General features: G+C 42.6%; 1 protein-coding gene across 2 annotated transcripts in view; it reads left to right on the plus strand.

The window, feature by feature from the left end:
* LOC120452470 (leucine-rich repeats and immunoglobulin-like domains protein 1) overlaps positions 1 to 16,664 on the plus strand; it is a 128,876-nt gene continuing 112,212 nt past the window's right edge. For both annotated transcript variants that reach the window (XM_039636707.1, XM_039636708.1), the window contains exon 1: positions 1 to 890. The gene's annotated coding sequence lies outside the window, so the exon portion shown is untranslated. The remainder of the gene's footprint in view (positions 891 to 16,664) is intronic.

The raw sequence follows: 16,664 nt of genomic DNA on the forward strand, positions 1-16,664 counted from the left end.
AGCAAACGGTTGTGCGCTCTCGTCCCACTGCCACCGAAAAAAAAGGTGTTAAAATTGAATTTGCAGAAGTTCAAGTCGAAAATCGAACTCGCGGTACTTTGTTAATAGTAGTGCTGAATTGAAATCACTAGAGCAATCTCTGAGAAATCAACTCTAAAATACTTTGCATTAGAAGTGCTAGTAAAGTGAATAGAAACATCATTCGGAAAGTAAACAACTATCATATTGCAACTGGCAAACCTTTTCAAACCGGCAAGCAAAATCGCGGTTCGGGATTTCGGTTATCCAAACTGCTCCTCTCGCGTCGTTCCTTACCGTTTTTTGGCACCTACGCGCGCTCTCTCGCTTCGCCAAAAAATTGTACGCTCTCTCGCGAAATACCGTTAGGCCCAACACCGCTGGGCAAGAATATAGCAGCGCCAGCGTCGCATACACATTGCCATAAATTGTGATTAACCGCAGCGCAACCAAAAGCGACAGCAAGACGAAGATTTTTAATTAAATTAAGAGTGAAAAATACCAGCAGCCGCAACAACAGCAGCAAACGCAAACAATCAGCACAGGCAAATTAAATATTTAAATATTTGCACTCGGAAAATTGTGCGGCATTTTAAATTAGGACTCCACGTCGCATCGCTGGGCATATTAAAGTGACATATCCCACATCCCCAATACCGTGCTCTGCTCCAGTGATCCCAAGCTCCCGCTTCCAAAACACAAGCAAATGCCATAGATGGTGTGTGTGCCAAGCCAAAACAGCCATAAATAAAGCCAGCCAAAAGCAAATAAACAAACGCAACGAAACGAACAATCGGGCCAAAGTGCTTAGTCAGGCTAAAAGACCTAGAAATCCGACAGGAACAATAATCCTTAAATTTTCCCCGTCTGAGGTAAGTACCGTCACCTGTTGAGAGTGGAGTTCTTGATACAATTATTCATATGCACATTCACATTCACATTCACATCCACAATAGAGCGCTGCGTTGACGAGTGGCATTAAGAAAAATAAAGCAATTGCACAATTTAATTGGAGTCATTGTTTTTGTTTCGCCGCTCTTGCTGCAATCATTCAGCTGCATAATTAATATAAAATAAAGCTATATGATTGCCATTTTTTTTTTGCTTTGTTGCTCGTATATCTTGTCGTTGCTTTATTGTTTGTATTCTTTAACAATTAATTAAAAATATGTATGATGTGTTTTCGCACTTCAATTGGCTGCCAGAATTCTATTTTATTTCGTTTTGTTGCCAGTTTATCAATTTTCTTTTTTTTTCCCCCCTCCATAAATTGCCGTTTGCCATAGGCTTTGGCCATGGCCAATTGCAAATTGCAAAAAAAAAAAAAATGGTTTGGAACATTGTAAAAATGCAGTTTATGTAGAAAACAATTATGCGCCAGTTGCAAAAACACAGAGCGGAACTGATTGAAATGGCATAAATCCAAAAGGAAAACCAAATCTCTCGATGTGACAATCACAGTTCGTTTACTCGCATAATATGCCAGTCGAGCTTAACCGATTGATATCTGTATAAATTATGAATGCTCGCTGATAATTTTGCGGTTGGGCATTTTGTTTTTTAAATCTGTTATGGAATGCAAATTGAAAAAAAATTCATTAAAACTCATCAGTGTCAATCGTATTTAAATGGGATTAACTTTGCCTAATACAATTGTCAAAAAGGACAAATTCACAAATAGCTGCGAATGGGTGAAAAATATATTAAATGATTCTATACTTTGTATGAATCCTGGTTTAGTAGCCAAAAATGTTTAAAAAGAAATTTGTTTATGCATTTGACTTAAATTTTAAAGTCCGCTGCTTTTAGTCGAAATGTACTCAATAATTTACAGCAAGAAAGGGTTGAGGGCAAAGAAACAGTTTCGATATGTACATACATATATGTATGTATAAACGTGGTGAAAATGGGGTTTTAAAATAAACGCATGCATATCGTATATGTATCTTTTCACACGAGCCAATATATAAATGTGTATATCGGCAACTTTAATTTCCGTTTAATACTGCGGGCAGCCGACGAAGCTTAAAAATGAAAGACATATCAATAAATAAGTGCGTCCCGCCCGCGGAGGAAAACCGAGTAGCCAATATCCCAGCACATTTTCCACAAACGCACACACATGCACGGGCGAACTCACACGCACACGCACACGCACACACTGGCATAAATAAGTCAGCGCACATAATGGTTAAATAATTAAAGACACACGAAAGCCACAGCAATCACATGGCATAATAGTTAAAGACATTCATATTTATATTTATTGAGCTGCATTCATCGATTGGTTCGGCTCCAAAGCCATTATTCAGAGCCTGCCAGGACTGCGAGGACCCCCAGGATCCCCAGGATCCCCAGAATCGAGTGTTCTGTATTCAGTATCCTTGCCTGACCATTTGCCATTAATTCTATGATGGCCCACAAAATGCAATTTAATTTAAGAGCCAGCCAGCTACTCTATTAAGCTCCAATTGTTATTCAAAATTCCAAACGCCAACTAGCGCATACCTCATGTTCATGGGGGCGTGGCAGCTCCTGTTGTGGTAATTGTTTTAAAGCATTCGTACATAAATTTGGCTAATTAAACCAGACCGCACGGGCGCGCGCATACACACATAGGGAAATATTCCATAATAATGGAATAATGTAAATAGTAGTAGCTTCGACCGACCACAGACAACTAGCCACCATTTCGGTCCATCTCCAATGTCCTGGCAGGTTCCGTGTGCATATACCATATATGCATATGGTCGCTTGTATTGGCCATGTCGATGGCAATAATAACAAAGCATAATTCATAACAATAAAACGAGTCGTACACGCACTGGCTGCAATTGGCTTTAATTCAATTGTCCCTGCATCGATTGGTTCTTGGCTATTACCTGATTTCGAGTCCACACAACGGCTATACTCCATTTCGATTTGGTCCTTTTGCCGTTCCATTGCCAATTGCTGGCAACGAAATTGATAAATGCCGAGCTTGGGTACGTTTTAGTTTAGTTTGCAGCCACGCTGGAATTCATAATTAATTACCGACATTTAATTACAAATTGTATTTGCCGGATGAGAGATTAATAGAGCTGTTGGCAAGGGAATTATTTGGTTACTTAGTGACTAAGTCAGAAGCTCAAGTGGACAGAATTGTGTGGAAGTAAGAGCCTTTCACATAATCACTCTCAGATCGTGTGGTTTACTCACATATGTAGCTAAATATTGGTCACTTCGGGGCAGCAAATTTTAAGCTGCTTACTTTTTTTTTCATTTTTGGTTTTATGCTTGTGTTGAAGACAAAGCAAACATAGGAAACTAATACTTACTTTGTTCTGTTATCCTTTCGGTGTCCTTCGCTTCTCTCCTTACTAATGTATATGAATTAGCTTTCTTTTCATTTTACAATTCATTTTCCTTGCGATGGTTCATAATTTCGCTCAACCATTTTTCCGACTATTGACTAATTACAAAAATAAACGAAAAGAGAACGAAATCTAGATGCCATAATAAGCAACTATTTTATTTTTGTGCCCTTTCTCTTCGCCTTTATTTTGGTCGATGTTAAAATTTCTGGCTAAATGGCAAAAGGAAAATAAGGAATGTCCATACGGAGTTGCCGCCGCAGTAGATTTCTCGTATTTTTCCAAATGACCCAATAAATTTGAGCTCATTATGACGCCAAGCCACGCTTTCCACTGCCTCCTCCTTTTGTTTCTGGCCAGCTGAAATAGCAAAAAAAAAAAATAAAAAAATAAACCAAACAAAAAAATGAGGAAAAAATCAAGCAGGGGAAAAAGTGAAACAGAGCTGGCAGAAGCGGCGAGTAAGTAAAATAAATGTGGCAGCAATCGTAACTGCGGGAAGGAAAATAAAAATGAGCCAGGATCCCAGGTAATTGCTGTGAGAGGGCCAAAACCAAGGGGCCAAGACCGAAGGGCCAACAATCGGGGCAATGAGCATTGCCTGGCGCATAATGAGCGTGAAAATAGTGAAAATATGAAAGCGTCTACGGGCGTAGAATTACCGGAGGGGCAAACGCAATCTTTGATTTGCTAATGGCTAATTCTGCTGCCGGTGCAGAACAGTATGCTACGATTTTTGTTATTGCCAATATTTTTGCAAGGCGTTGCGTTAGCCAAGTAAACACGTCAAGCAAAGGTCCTTTGGCTTTTGTATAAAATGCTTATAGTTCATATTTGCGTTGGGTTAGAAACTATGCAACGGGAAGAACAATTATTTGAGGAAGAACCATCAGATGCGGTATGCTTGCCTTGGGTCAGATCCCTATAAATTTATTCCGCTTGATGCTTGATTTCAATGCATTCGGCCGGACTTTGAATTATCCTGCTGTTTTGGTTAGTGCCAGTGCCGCCTGCATTCGGTTGAAATCCATGCTTAGGCGCTTTATTACGGCTAATTAGGATGCCGTTGCTGTTGCAGCAGCAAATGCAGTTGCAGATTGGCTCAGTTGCTGCATTTGGGCCTGGCTAATGCCAGGGTCCACACACACACACACATACACACACGCATACAGGTGCACACACATGCGTCGTTTGTTTAGCCATTCAAGTGTGCACATTTGAATAATTAATTTGTGCAGTGGTAATTTACACGTTGGTTGACTGGCTTTTTGGTTGGCATTCGGTTGTGTGGGCTGTGTATCGCTCTTGGCACCGTGGCAGCATGTTATTTGATTATTTTACTTGGGCAATTGCATTCGTTTGCGGCTACTGATGCGAGTGTGATTGTGGGTGTGAGTGCGAGTGTGAGTGTGGGCTGCAGTGGTGCGGTATGACATGGCATATTTATGACACTGGTAATTAAATTTAATTGTTGCACTTCTCTGCCAACGCCCCCTTAATTCGCGTTTCGTTGCGGTCGTGGGCCCATAACTTACCCCACTAACGTCCGTCCTGCACGCATCCTCGTTTTGGTTATCCTTACGCCTTAAAAAAAAAACACTGGACAGTATATTGTAGTATATGTATGTATGTATATGTGTGTATAAAAATATAGTTTTTATTTTTACCCCAGCCTGTTGGCCTTGGCGACTTGTCAACGGGCATTGGCTTTTGCTTTATTCGCAGGCATTGGCTTTCTTCGCGGTTTAGATTGTCGCCCTTGTCCATTATGGCTTGACACACATTCTACTTAAGGCCGCTTTGCGTGCTGCTCCTGATATGATAAGGTTGGCTACATGGAGCCACCAGTCAACCAGTCCACCATCCACCAGGATATCCCTCGTTTTGGCCCACGACGACCAGTTGTCGGCTTAATTGCAATGCTAAACGCTAAATCATAGCCTCACGTGCACCACGTAATTAGCTTAAATTGTAAGCTGTTGTTATAGGATTGAGCTTGCCCCTGTGTATGTGTGTGTGTGTGTGTGAGTGTATGAGTGTGTGTGTGCCCGACTGCATGTGTGTGCGTGTCGCTAATTAGCCAAGAGGTCAGTTGCAGCGCACGAAACACAGATTTTCTTCTTACCTGATTTTCCATAATATTTAATTTCACTTTCCAATTTTACAGATATGACATTTCGTGATGTAAGCTTTTTAAGCACCTTTTATTATGCCAATATTAACGAGCTTTGCTGTATTTAAAACATTTCTATTATATATTTCTATAGGTAGCTTTCATTTGCTTTATTTTGTTTTATAATATGGCAAGTTCAAGTATTTGTTCGTGCTAAAGTTGAATAATTACACATCACAAGCAGAAACCATAGCCTAATAAATCCAAAATTTATTAAATACCTTCTGTGACAAGTAATAACAAATATTTGATTCGAGGCATTTGTATTGACATTTGTGGCTGGCCATTTACCTGCAACACAGATGATGGGCATTTACGTTTATTTAGTCAGTTTCATGTGGAATGTTTATGCTCTTTAAATCTTCAAAATTAATGACAGAGGAGTTATTAAAAATATATATTTCCCCAAAAAGCCAAACACAATTATTTGCAAAAGAGAAGCATCATGTTTGACTTGCCCACAGGCGTTTTGATATGAATATTATTTCTCAAAGAAGAAATAACTTTATCTTCCGAAAAGATATCATTTCAATTGCCTGTACTAATGCGTTCATCTTTGGCCTTTAATTATCTGGCTTTTAATTTGCTTGTGTAAATGGAGCACAATTTGAAGCCCGTTGTCTTACCTTCTAATTATTTTCGTTTGTTATTTAAATTTAAAGTGGCTTTTGTGGCTGAAAATCCTAAACAGTGTTTAGTCTAATTGCCTAAGATACACATAAGCAAATAAACAAACAATTTTGGGCTGTTATTAAATTCGGCTTAATTAAGTGAACAAATCGAATAATAAACGAGTGAGTCCATGGCCGATAAAGGCACATATAAATTTAAATTTAAATGGATAGAGCGAATCGAGGCCTAAATTGTATGCCTATGTTTGCTCACTTGAAAGTCCAAAGCTAAAAGGGAGTACAAATAAAAACGACAACACTTCCTTTATTATTTTATTTTCGACTTTAGGCTTGAGAACGGGTATTTGCCCGCAGGAACCCAAATAATTAAATCCAGAAAAAAAAGTTAAGAAAAGAAAAAAGCGAGCACAACAACATAAGAATGAAACAGTCAACAGACGACGGCGAAGCGATTGCAAGGACAAGTGAAATCGAAAGTGAGGAAATGCCCGCCAGCAGTTTTTGACAGTATCCTTGACTTTTGTTGGGCTTTTACCCGTCGCTTTTAAAAGCCACCCACCCACTTAGGAACAAGCACCCATCGATGGTAATGAAAAACGCGCCCTTTGTGGGCTCCCTTAATGGGCGCGGGCGCCTTGCCAGAAATGCTTGTCGTGCCCCGGTGTCCCAGTTTGTGGATACCTTGTTTTGCCCTTCATTTTGCGCCATGCGCCGGCACAAAACTTTTTGAGTAAATGTCTTTGTCAGCAGGTGTAGGTGTAGCTATAGGTGTAGCACCAGGCTGCTTTTCCTTCCTGGTGTTTTCCACCTTCCACCAGTTGGGTTTTTTTCCCCGTGTCCTTGCTGCTGCTGCCGGCGGCGGCTTCTTGCAGTTTCATTACCCCAAAACAAGAGATTTTTGTTTAAACTTCGTTTGGGCGAGGGCAAAAAAGAATACTTTGCATCATTTATGCGGTCTTTTGACGTTTGAGCCTTTTTTGTTAATGCCAAAAGTTGTGGCTGTGCGCCCTTTGGCTGACTGACTTCTTGGCTCGGCGTCGACCTGTTAAATGTGTTTATTCGAAACACTTGAATTATTTAGACACATCTGACTGGCAATGCCTTTTGATTAGGCCATACATATTCCATGCATTCATAAAACCTGCTGCTCAAACAGATTTCTCGACTACGAGTTTTATGGCCTAGGTGGATGGATGAAAGGCGAAGGCCTTTGTGTTTTTGGCCAGAGTCAGCATAAAATTTAGCACGCAATTACCAGCTGGCAGATAAGTCGATAAGCCGCTGATGAAATGGAATGGCATGGCCATGGTGCCGCGCGGAATGAAGCTCATTAAAATGCAACGAAATGTCACCTATCTGAAATTGAAGCGCAATCTTAACGGACCTAACAGCCAATTATAGCTGGTGGGGACACGGCGCAAATTCCACGATAAACATCCTGCCTGCGACACCGGGGGTCCTGCAGGAAAAGGAATGGCCACAATGGGAGTCGCCTAAATTAGAGTGCAAGCTTGTTAACGATAAAAGATGGCTCATACAAGGAAAATACGAGTGTAGACAAGTGCACTGAGGCAAAAACTACACACAAACTGCACATGCAATAATCAAACATTTTTTATAAGTTACATTAAACTTCTAAATGGAATGGTACTACGTAATAGACTTGTAAGTCTATTAAAAAACGTACCATGAATTAGTTTATGTTAGTTGTGTTTTCGCAGTGTACTAATACCCGAAAAGTACCAATATATTCGCCACTATTTGTGTATATGTGCTGGCTTTTGGGTCATTGGAGGTCACTGCTCTGGCTAAGACGTTTGCATAATATGGGCAAGATTTCTCCGCTTTGGCCTTGTACTTTTCGGTGGGCCGCTGCGTAAGTAGAGTCATATTAAATGTCAGTAAATGGGAAACGAAATGCTAGCCCCCCCATTCGTAGTGGGCTTAGTTGGGTCTTGGACTTGGTCGTGGTCCTCGCTGGTTAACTGCAGAACATAAGCCCTGGCATAGAAAGCGATAAAAATGGCTTGGCCATTGTGTTGCCGCTTTCTGCACCATATTGCCAAGTGTTCCTTTCATACGGCCTCGCATTGTCTGGCCCACGATGCGTAAAGTGAACAAAAATTGTGGGAAAATTACATTTCGAGGAGCCCGGCCCGAGTGTGGTGCGTCGTCCAAAGAAATCCCGACTTAGCCTATTAGCATTCATATTAAAACGAAAGTGGAGCCATATTGCGTATACGCAGTGTGTACATTTGCCAGAATGTGCGTAATTCTCGTTCTTTCAAGCTTCCTGGTTGTGAATTTGTGTGCGTGCTACTTTCGCCTAGAATCTGTTATTTTTGCCTTTTGTTATTGTTGTTCTTGTTGTTTTTGGCAGACAGCTCAGCACTTGGGCAGATTTTGGGATTAACGTGAGCTCATCTGCCGAAGGAAGCACTTCCCTCGTTCCACGCAAATGGAATACTTTGTGGCGGAATGGATAGGAAAAGTTAATTCCTTTTTGAGTAATACGCGTTGTCCTTTTGAATAGGCACGAAAATTGCATTCTTTCCGACCCCAATTTTATGTCATTTGGGGGTTGTGGCTTGCAAACTAAGCTCGGTTCTTTACTTTTATTAAAACCGAGAACAGAAATTGTTTAGCCAAGTCAACTTGTCGTATGAATCGTGCATAAATTGAGAGGGCCACGCCAAATTATCAGAGATTTAAAAGCAATACTCAAGACTTCCCAGTCTTGTTTACTAAAGTTGGTGAAGTATATAAACTTTATACAATTAAATTGGATAGTTTATGTAAATAGAATATTATGATTTATTAGCCTGCCAATATAGACAATATTCCCCATTTTTTAAATCGTATACAAATATGACCTTAAACCAAATGAATGATTAATTTGGTTGCTTGTCGTTGTCCTTTAACTTCGAGATTATCCGCAGGCAACTACTTAATCGCGCTGACTTTGTTCGAACCGAGTACTAACCGCAGACATGGGGCGGATCCGAGTCCGATCCGAGTTTTGGCATATCCAATGGAGGCGCCTCTCACGCCAAATGGCCAGGACAACAGGCACTTGGCCTGACTTGGTTGTTTGCGTGTTTTGCTTAGGTGTCGTCGCTTATGTGGCCTGCCCAGGACACTTAAGGGCACTTTAGATGTGTGTGTGTGTGTGTGGGTGGGTGTCCTCGATGGAGGAATAGTGGTGAAAAGGGACGAGCATATGGTAACACAAGGATACAAAGTGGTCAGCGGAGCCATTACAGCGTCAAAAGTGCTTATCTACACAGTTGTTCAGTTGCGGTTGTTGCTGTTGTGCGGGTGTTGCCATTGTGACCAAAGCTAAATAATGCGCTTAATAGCGCTTACCCACCTCTAAAGCCAGGACCAACAAACACACAACAACGTCCATGTCCAGGACATCACGCTCTGCGTTTTTGCCATTTGTGCGCCGAGCTTTTGTCTTTATGCCATTAGGCGTGCAAACACTCACACACACACACACGCACATGCACACGCACACACACACACACATAGAAACGGGCTAGCGTAGTCGGTTTTTGCCCAGCGATTTGCTGTCTTTGCTGTTGGTGTTTTTTTTGGTGTTGTTGCCAGCTCGATTAGCATATCAATATGCAGTGTGTGCACCGAACTTCAAACTCCACTCGCTGCCAGCACAGATGGGCCATCCTCACATCCTCAGGTTCCTGGCTCTCTATTCAGTGCCACGCACAAGTGACACATCGTTATGCGGCCTGATAAACATGGGTCTCCGGCTCCACCTACTTACAACCTCGCACACACATATTGCGCATACGGCACGTTGTCAACGTCAAGTGCTTGAGTGCGACAAGAAACTTAATGAAATGAGCGAATTGAATAGTTCACATGCAGACATCCACATATCCACACACGCACACGCATACTCCTTTCTCGGCAGGATATTGGGTTTTATTTTATTATATTTCTCCTGCCCAGCCATACTTTGCTTATTCTCTCTATCAGCCGAGCATTCGAGTATTCCGATTCAGTTTCTGCCATTGTGTGCACCATCCAGGCGGCACATGCCGCCATTTGGCAGAGTAATATCAAATTACAATGACTACCCATGTGGATCAAGTGCCAGTGTGCGTGCGTGTGTGCATGTGTGTGGCTGTATGTGTGTATGGGGTGATGGTGGGCGAACACACACCTTGTTTGTGTGTTGGTAAACTACTTAATGGCGTGTAAATTTGCCGACGCGCTTCGACGCTGTTCGGTTTCAATTTTGCGGCTGAGAAAAATTAATTTTGCTACTCCCTTTGTGGGCCAGACCACTCCACTATCCATGTCCTGGTGGCAGACGCTGCGTATGCGTAATGGATTTGTGCAATTAAACTGAAAACAAGAGAAATGCACATCACACGCACACGCACATGCATATGCACACGAATTTGATCTCAACCAATGGTTTGGTAAGCAGAAAACAAACATTCAGACAGTTAGACAATCACTCAGTGAGTCAATGTCTAACCTGTTGGCTTAGTTGGAAAAGTTGCCAGTAGTTGCACAATTCCTCCAATCCTTCCCTCCTCATTCCTCATTCCAAACCACCACTGCATGCATTATTAGCAAGTTCGGCTTACCCACACTCCACTGTGGCTGAGAATGGAATTCAATTTCAGCCTGACATAGGAATTACAAGCAATCCAAGTTGACTCCACCAGCAGTACAGTAGCAGACAATACAGAAGCCAAAGGCAGAACAGCAGAGAACAGCACAGCTATCCGGAAGATATACCCCTGTATCACCCTGTATATATTCCTGTATGCCCTTGCCAAAAAACTGTTTACGTACCAAATAAATTTGCCATTAGATGAAGGAGAGAATTTACACGACTTCAGCCAGGCCAGAGCACATAAACAATGCAGCTGCAAGTCGGCCAAGAAGAGTGACACTCAGGACCAACTCCTGCGGCACAAAATTGAACCGAACCGAACCAAACCGAACTGAACTGAACTGAAGGAAAACTGACTGACATGTGTTGGTTGCAGTTAAAATACCCTTGAGTTTATTGAAGCAAGTCAAGGGATCCTTAATGAAACATGCTTCTGAATGGGCAAAGTTATAACTTAAAATGCTCTAAGGCTTCAAACATTTTTGTACATTGATTAAAACGAGAGTAAATAGTTCTATGGCCCTCGAACAAAAGGGGTAAATACCTTTTAGGAAGGGTATAAGGATTTACAATAAGGGCCACCAAGGATGCCTGTGTCGATAACGCTTGGCGGAAATTTACGATGAGCACACAGTGAAATTGTCACATCGAATCGGAAAACAGCAGCAGGGTACAGAATACACCTGGCTGAAATCCTGTTGTGAATCTCCCATGCTATAGTAGATGCAGCTAATGAAATCTCATAGCCATGGATCGGAAAAAAATCCCCTACAGTGGCGGTTGTCGAAAATTGAATATGTTGCCGTGCGCTCATTGGCCATAAATTATCACTTTCAGGCTGTAAGTGTCCCACTACTGAGATAGTTTATATTATAAGCACTATTTCTTTCTATTTCTTAGCCTGCAGCTACGAACTACGAATAACAACAAATCAAAGAGCCTTCTGCACTGTAAGTGTACACATTTATTTCGCCAAAATACGGAGTATATATTCCAGTTTGAGACAGTGCAAGAGGATCGTTTATAATCAGAAAACCAGAAAATTCCTTATTGCCTCAATGGCCACGACATGTGCACACAGATTTCATTGTGTCTGGCTGGGGCAAAAATCTTTGAACTATGAAAAATTGATATTAGCTAAAAATACTTTGAGTCCTTGTGGCCGCCTGGCCATGTCCTTACCAGTCCTTTTGTGTGCGCTGTTTGCCCCTTTTTCTCGATTGGCTCAATACCACTGCCATAGCCACTGCTACCAAAAGCCTTTCTCACAGCCAGTTGGAGTGTGTGCACAATGATTAGACGACGGGTCCGAACACTGGCCACATTGTACAATTTACTCTGATTCTTCCTGCCCTCCAGGGACTCATCCCCCGCCCCCTTCTCGGTCCCCCAGGATGTGTGGGGATACTTTCTCTTCTATTTTTTTTTTCGGTGTGCTTATTTTGGCTGAACTTTATTTAATAAAGCAATTTGCGCTTGGCTGACATTAGTTATTGTTTGAGTCCCAGGCCGCAGTCTGGCCCGGCGCAGATAATTTGTGGAGGGTTTCTGTTACTTTCGTGGTAAATGGTAAATGGTCAATGGTGAGTGGGAAGTGGGAAGTGGGGAGTGTTTGCCGACCAATTGCCACAACTTGTTAAGCAATTAAATTTAATTTGCATGATAAAAAATAAATGAAGACTGGCTGGGCGCGCAGGGTATACTTAAACGTATATATATGTATATAGCTTCTGACATCTGCTGAAATGCCACTGCCCTTGATTAATAGTGATTAATGGTCGGCAAAAGTTGACAATGTCGGGCCCGCAGGTACCGTGTACTACAAAAGCAGATCAATCAAGCGAACGAAGCGATTTTTGTACGCCAGGAACTGTAGGTATTTTGGTATTTGGGCAAGTCATGCCAAAAACCTGGGGAATCACGCACCGCCAATCAAGTCAATTAGTTGCCGGTGGGAGATGTGCCAAAAATTTAAAGAATTTCTCACGGCATCGCGTTCGAATTGAATGCTAATCTAAACCCTCTTCCTTTTTGGATGCCCCTGCCAATTTTTTTTCTGCCACATTCAACGCCTCTGGTGAGGCCTGCACCTTTCTGCATAACAAATCAATGGAGGAAGCATTTTTTCACGTTGCCTGCAACGGTTTTAAGCGCACATCCGCAGCGGTAACGCCTGCGGCTCTACACTTTTCGGCTTTTTGCTTTTATTGTTGCTCCATGTGTGCGTTTTACCAAACTGTCAATCAATAGAATTGTTCGCCCCTTTTTTTCATTTTTTTTTTTTTTTTTGAATTTGGATTGGGTAGGCCCACCGCAAGGACGAGCCGCCAAAACGAAATCCAGATCGAGCCGAATGCAACCGAATGGAGTCGGAAAACATTGTTGCCTTGCATGTGGCATCCATGGGCCGTCAAAGGCAACGTGCATCACGATGGGGCAATGTTATTTTGCGCTTTGTGGCTGCGCTTGGCCCGTTACGACATTTGCAAGCTGCACGCTGCACACCATCACACTCATATACACACGCACACTACAGCAGCAACTAGAAATAAGCCGAGCAAAAATGCCGAGCTGGCGGAAAAAACTGGCCAACAAGTGCCGTTGATCTATGAGGGGTCAGCGCGGGACAGTTGGCCGAGCAGTGTGCGCTCAAGTTTAGGCTTTAAGCCGACTTTTGGCCGGGCCATTTAAGGCAGCAACAAAGAGGTCGAAAAACTGTGACAAAAAACCAAACTTGTTCAAGGTTTTAAAACGAAAATGTGCCTAAGAAAATCCCATTTTCCTCATACAACACATCAAGTGTAATAAGGAAAGTACAAGCTATGGCATTTTCACACAACAGATGCATTTGGGAAATGGGCCCATGTTACATGTTACATTTTCTCCCGGTGCAGTGCAGTATCTTGCTGCTCTGCGAGCCATCAAACTGCTCGTTAACGCTCCGGCAAAGAAGCCAGCCACTGATAGAGACGGAAAGTGAGTTGAAGGATGCAGGACGAAGGAGTTGAGGAGCCGAGGAGGCAGGATGAAGGATCCTTCCTTGAGGCCGCAGGCTGCGTTCTGGATGCGGCTTTGATTTTTGTCTTTGTTCACGTTTTTGGCCATGTACGTTGTGTGTGTGTTGGCCCGAAAGGCAAAATCAATATATCCCTGTGGCTTGACGGTATTTCCCTCTTTTTTTTCCCATTTCTGGTTTTTTTTTTGGGATTTTGGTGTGTGTTTTTGGCCGTGATTTGCCTGCGCCTTGGCTTTTAGCCTGCCTCTCTACCTCGTTCGGAAGTTGGCCGTCTGTTGGTCGGTTGTTCCTCGGCATGCAGGCATTTATTCAGGCACTCCAATAACCAATACCCAGCTCCTTGCAATTGCACCCTCTCTCTCCATCGTGCAACCATCATACCATCATACAGCTGACTGGGCTTTGTGTGAATCGGCCGTGATTATGTCTAATAGCTGTCCAAGTCGATCGATGTTCCGTGTGCCTGACAGTTCAGTTGAGCCGAGCAAAAGGCACTCGATATATGTGTGTGTTCGTACATGGCCTTCAGCTACCCTTGACTCATAATCGTAATCGCAGTGTAACTACATTCGATCTCTGGCATTTGAAGTGGGCTCTGATGCATAATAAATGAGCCAGCCGCACTTTCGCCTAATCATATAATAATAACTTAAGTAATGGCCAGCATAAATAAATGAATCACTAATGAGCTGAAACTGCTTCCCTTTTTGGCAGCCACAGAAACGAGCTGCGACGCACTAAAAATGCGCCATTTACGGCAATCAAAATGATTAAGTGCGTTCCGGGTGTAGCAATGCGAATGTTGCGCATACGACGCGTTGCCATCGCCCCAAAAACCGGGCCATAAACGCCTGGCCCAAAGAAATGGGGCGGCGTGCGAAGAATTATGTTTCGCCATTGGGTCGACGCTTAAAGCAATTTAAAGCGCTTCACGTCGGACGCAATTTTGTTAATATTTCCGAGGAGGCGTCCCAAACAAAAACACAAAAAAAAAAACCAAAAACAAAGAAAGAAGTTAAAAATACGCTTTAACTGCTACAACAAGTCCCCGGGGAGTGATTAAAATATAATAAATTTCACTTGAAAAACGAACCAAGACAGAAGCGGCATAAACCGAAAGGAGATTAAGTGGTTGGCCAGCATAAAAACCGCACATGCAAACCCACTGCTTGCCACATCCACCCAACACCCAACACCCACTCCCCACCCCCACTGCCCACCCATATGGACATGGACTCCGCCGTAGTCGTTGGTCTGTAGTCGGTAGTCGGTAGTCGGTATTCTGTAGTCCGTGTCCGGATTCGGGGTTTTTTGGGTCCGACCAGTGGAGCCCACAAAAGTGTGAACATAATTTAACATGCAGCGGCGCGCCAGTTTTTGGGTTTTTCGGTTTAGACAATGTTCAAGGATTGCCTCGTTTCTTTTCAGTGGAAGCGCAGCCCCCTTCTCTAACTTTTTAGGCCCCATACCCCCAACTACACCGAAATTCGAACGACGCCTCTGTCCGTCAGTTTTGTCGGCGCTTTGAGCCGGGCGTTTGAGTGTTTTGAAGCCTTATGTGAATTTGATTTGCGGCATTTTAATTTATGAACATGTGAAAGAGCCGCCGTCGAGTTACCAAACATTTTGCCAAAACATTTCCTGAAACAAGTTGCGGTTACAGGGGGGTGCAGAGGGGCGCAGAGTGGAGCCTTTTCCGCCGGGTCCAAAGCCCCCTAGCCAGTCAGACAGACAGTGGGGCTTTTTCCATGGAGGAGGAGCCCCAGCTGACGTAGTCGCTTTTTGTGCTGAATGCCAAATCAAGCAGCTGCCTTATGTGCTTTAATTTTGCCGGTTTTTTTTACCATCTTTTCATTTGACTACCCGACTTGAGCAATTTTTGGTATTCTGGTTTTTGAATTTTTTTTTTTGTTTTGTTTCGTTTTATTTTTTTTTTTCAATTTTTATTTTTTTTTCTGGTTTACTTATCCAGAATCCAGGCAGTGTGTCTATGGATGTGGGCGTTTCGTCGGGTTATCAGTGCTCGCATAAATCTTTTATCAACCAGTCGCAGCTGTGCGGCAACGAAGGGGATTTTTGGGGGTCCAGGGGGGTGGGGCTCTATGCCCCCCTGTTGCTGCTTCCTAATGAATACGCACAAAGTTGCTAATGAAGCTGCGGAGTGGGAAGACGAAGAAGTTGGGCATACAAGTATGAATCCATATATGTACATATAGGCTGGCATTCATACATATGTACATAAAGCCAGATGGAGACATCGGGGGCGTGTTCCAGGCCTTATAGCTGATCTCATGCATATGCGACAGATAGAATAATTATACACTAGGGGCTGAAATGGGATTAGAGTGGGCTGGGCACCTCCAGAGCCTTGGAGCTGTGGAGCTGTGAAGCTGTAGATCTGTGGGGCTGTGGGGCTGCAAACTTTGTCTTCAATGTCTTAAGTGTGGCCTGCTAAAAAATGCTAATGCGATAAATCCGCACACACGACATTAAATAAAGCAAATGTAGCTTTTTGTATACAACAAATATTAAAGTCTAACGACTTGTGCGAGCTAAAGTTTTACAAAAATGTTTAGGACTTTAATGCCATTACTCTATTAAAACATTATTCATTGAAGCTTGCAAAATGCGGTTATATACTAAATCAAAATTAATTGTTGAAGACAATGCAATGTATATTTCTCAAAAATGCTTACATGTGAACAATAAAATTCTACAAAATATATCATACATAGATTCTAGTTGTATGTAGATAGATCAGTATTTGCTTTTATAGCCAACATTTTATACGAACATTTATCAGTTTGGACATTTGTTC

Source organism: Drosophila santomea, chromosome 3R (assembly GCF_016746245.2).
Source record: "Drosophila santomea strain STO CAGO 1482 chromosome 3R, Prin_Dsan_1.1, whole genome shotgun sequence".
NCBI classification, from domain to species: domain Eukaryota; kingdom Metazoa; phylum Arthropoda; class Insecta; order Diptera; family Drosophilidae; genus Drosophila; species Drosophila santomea.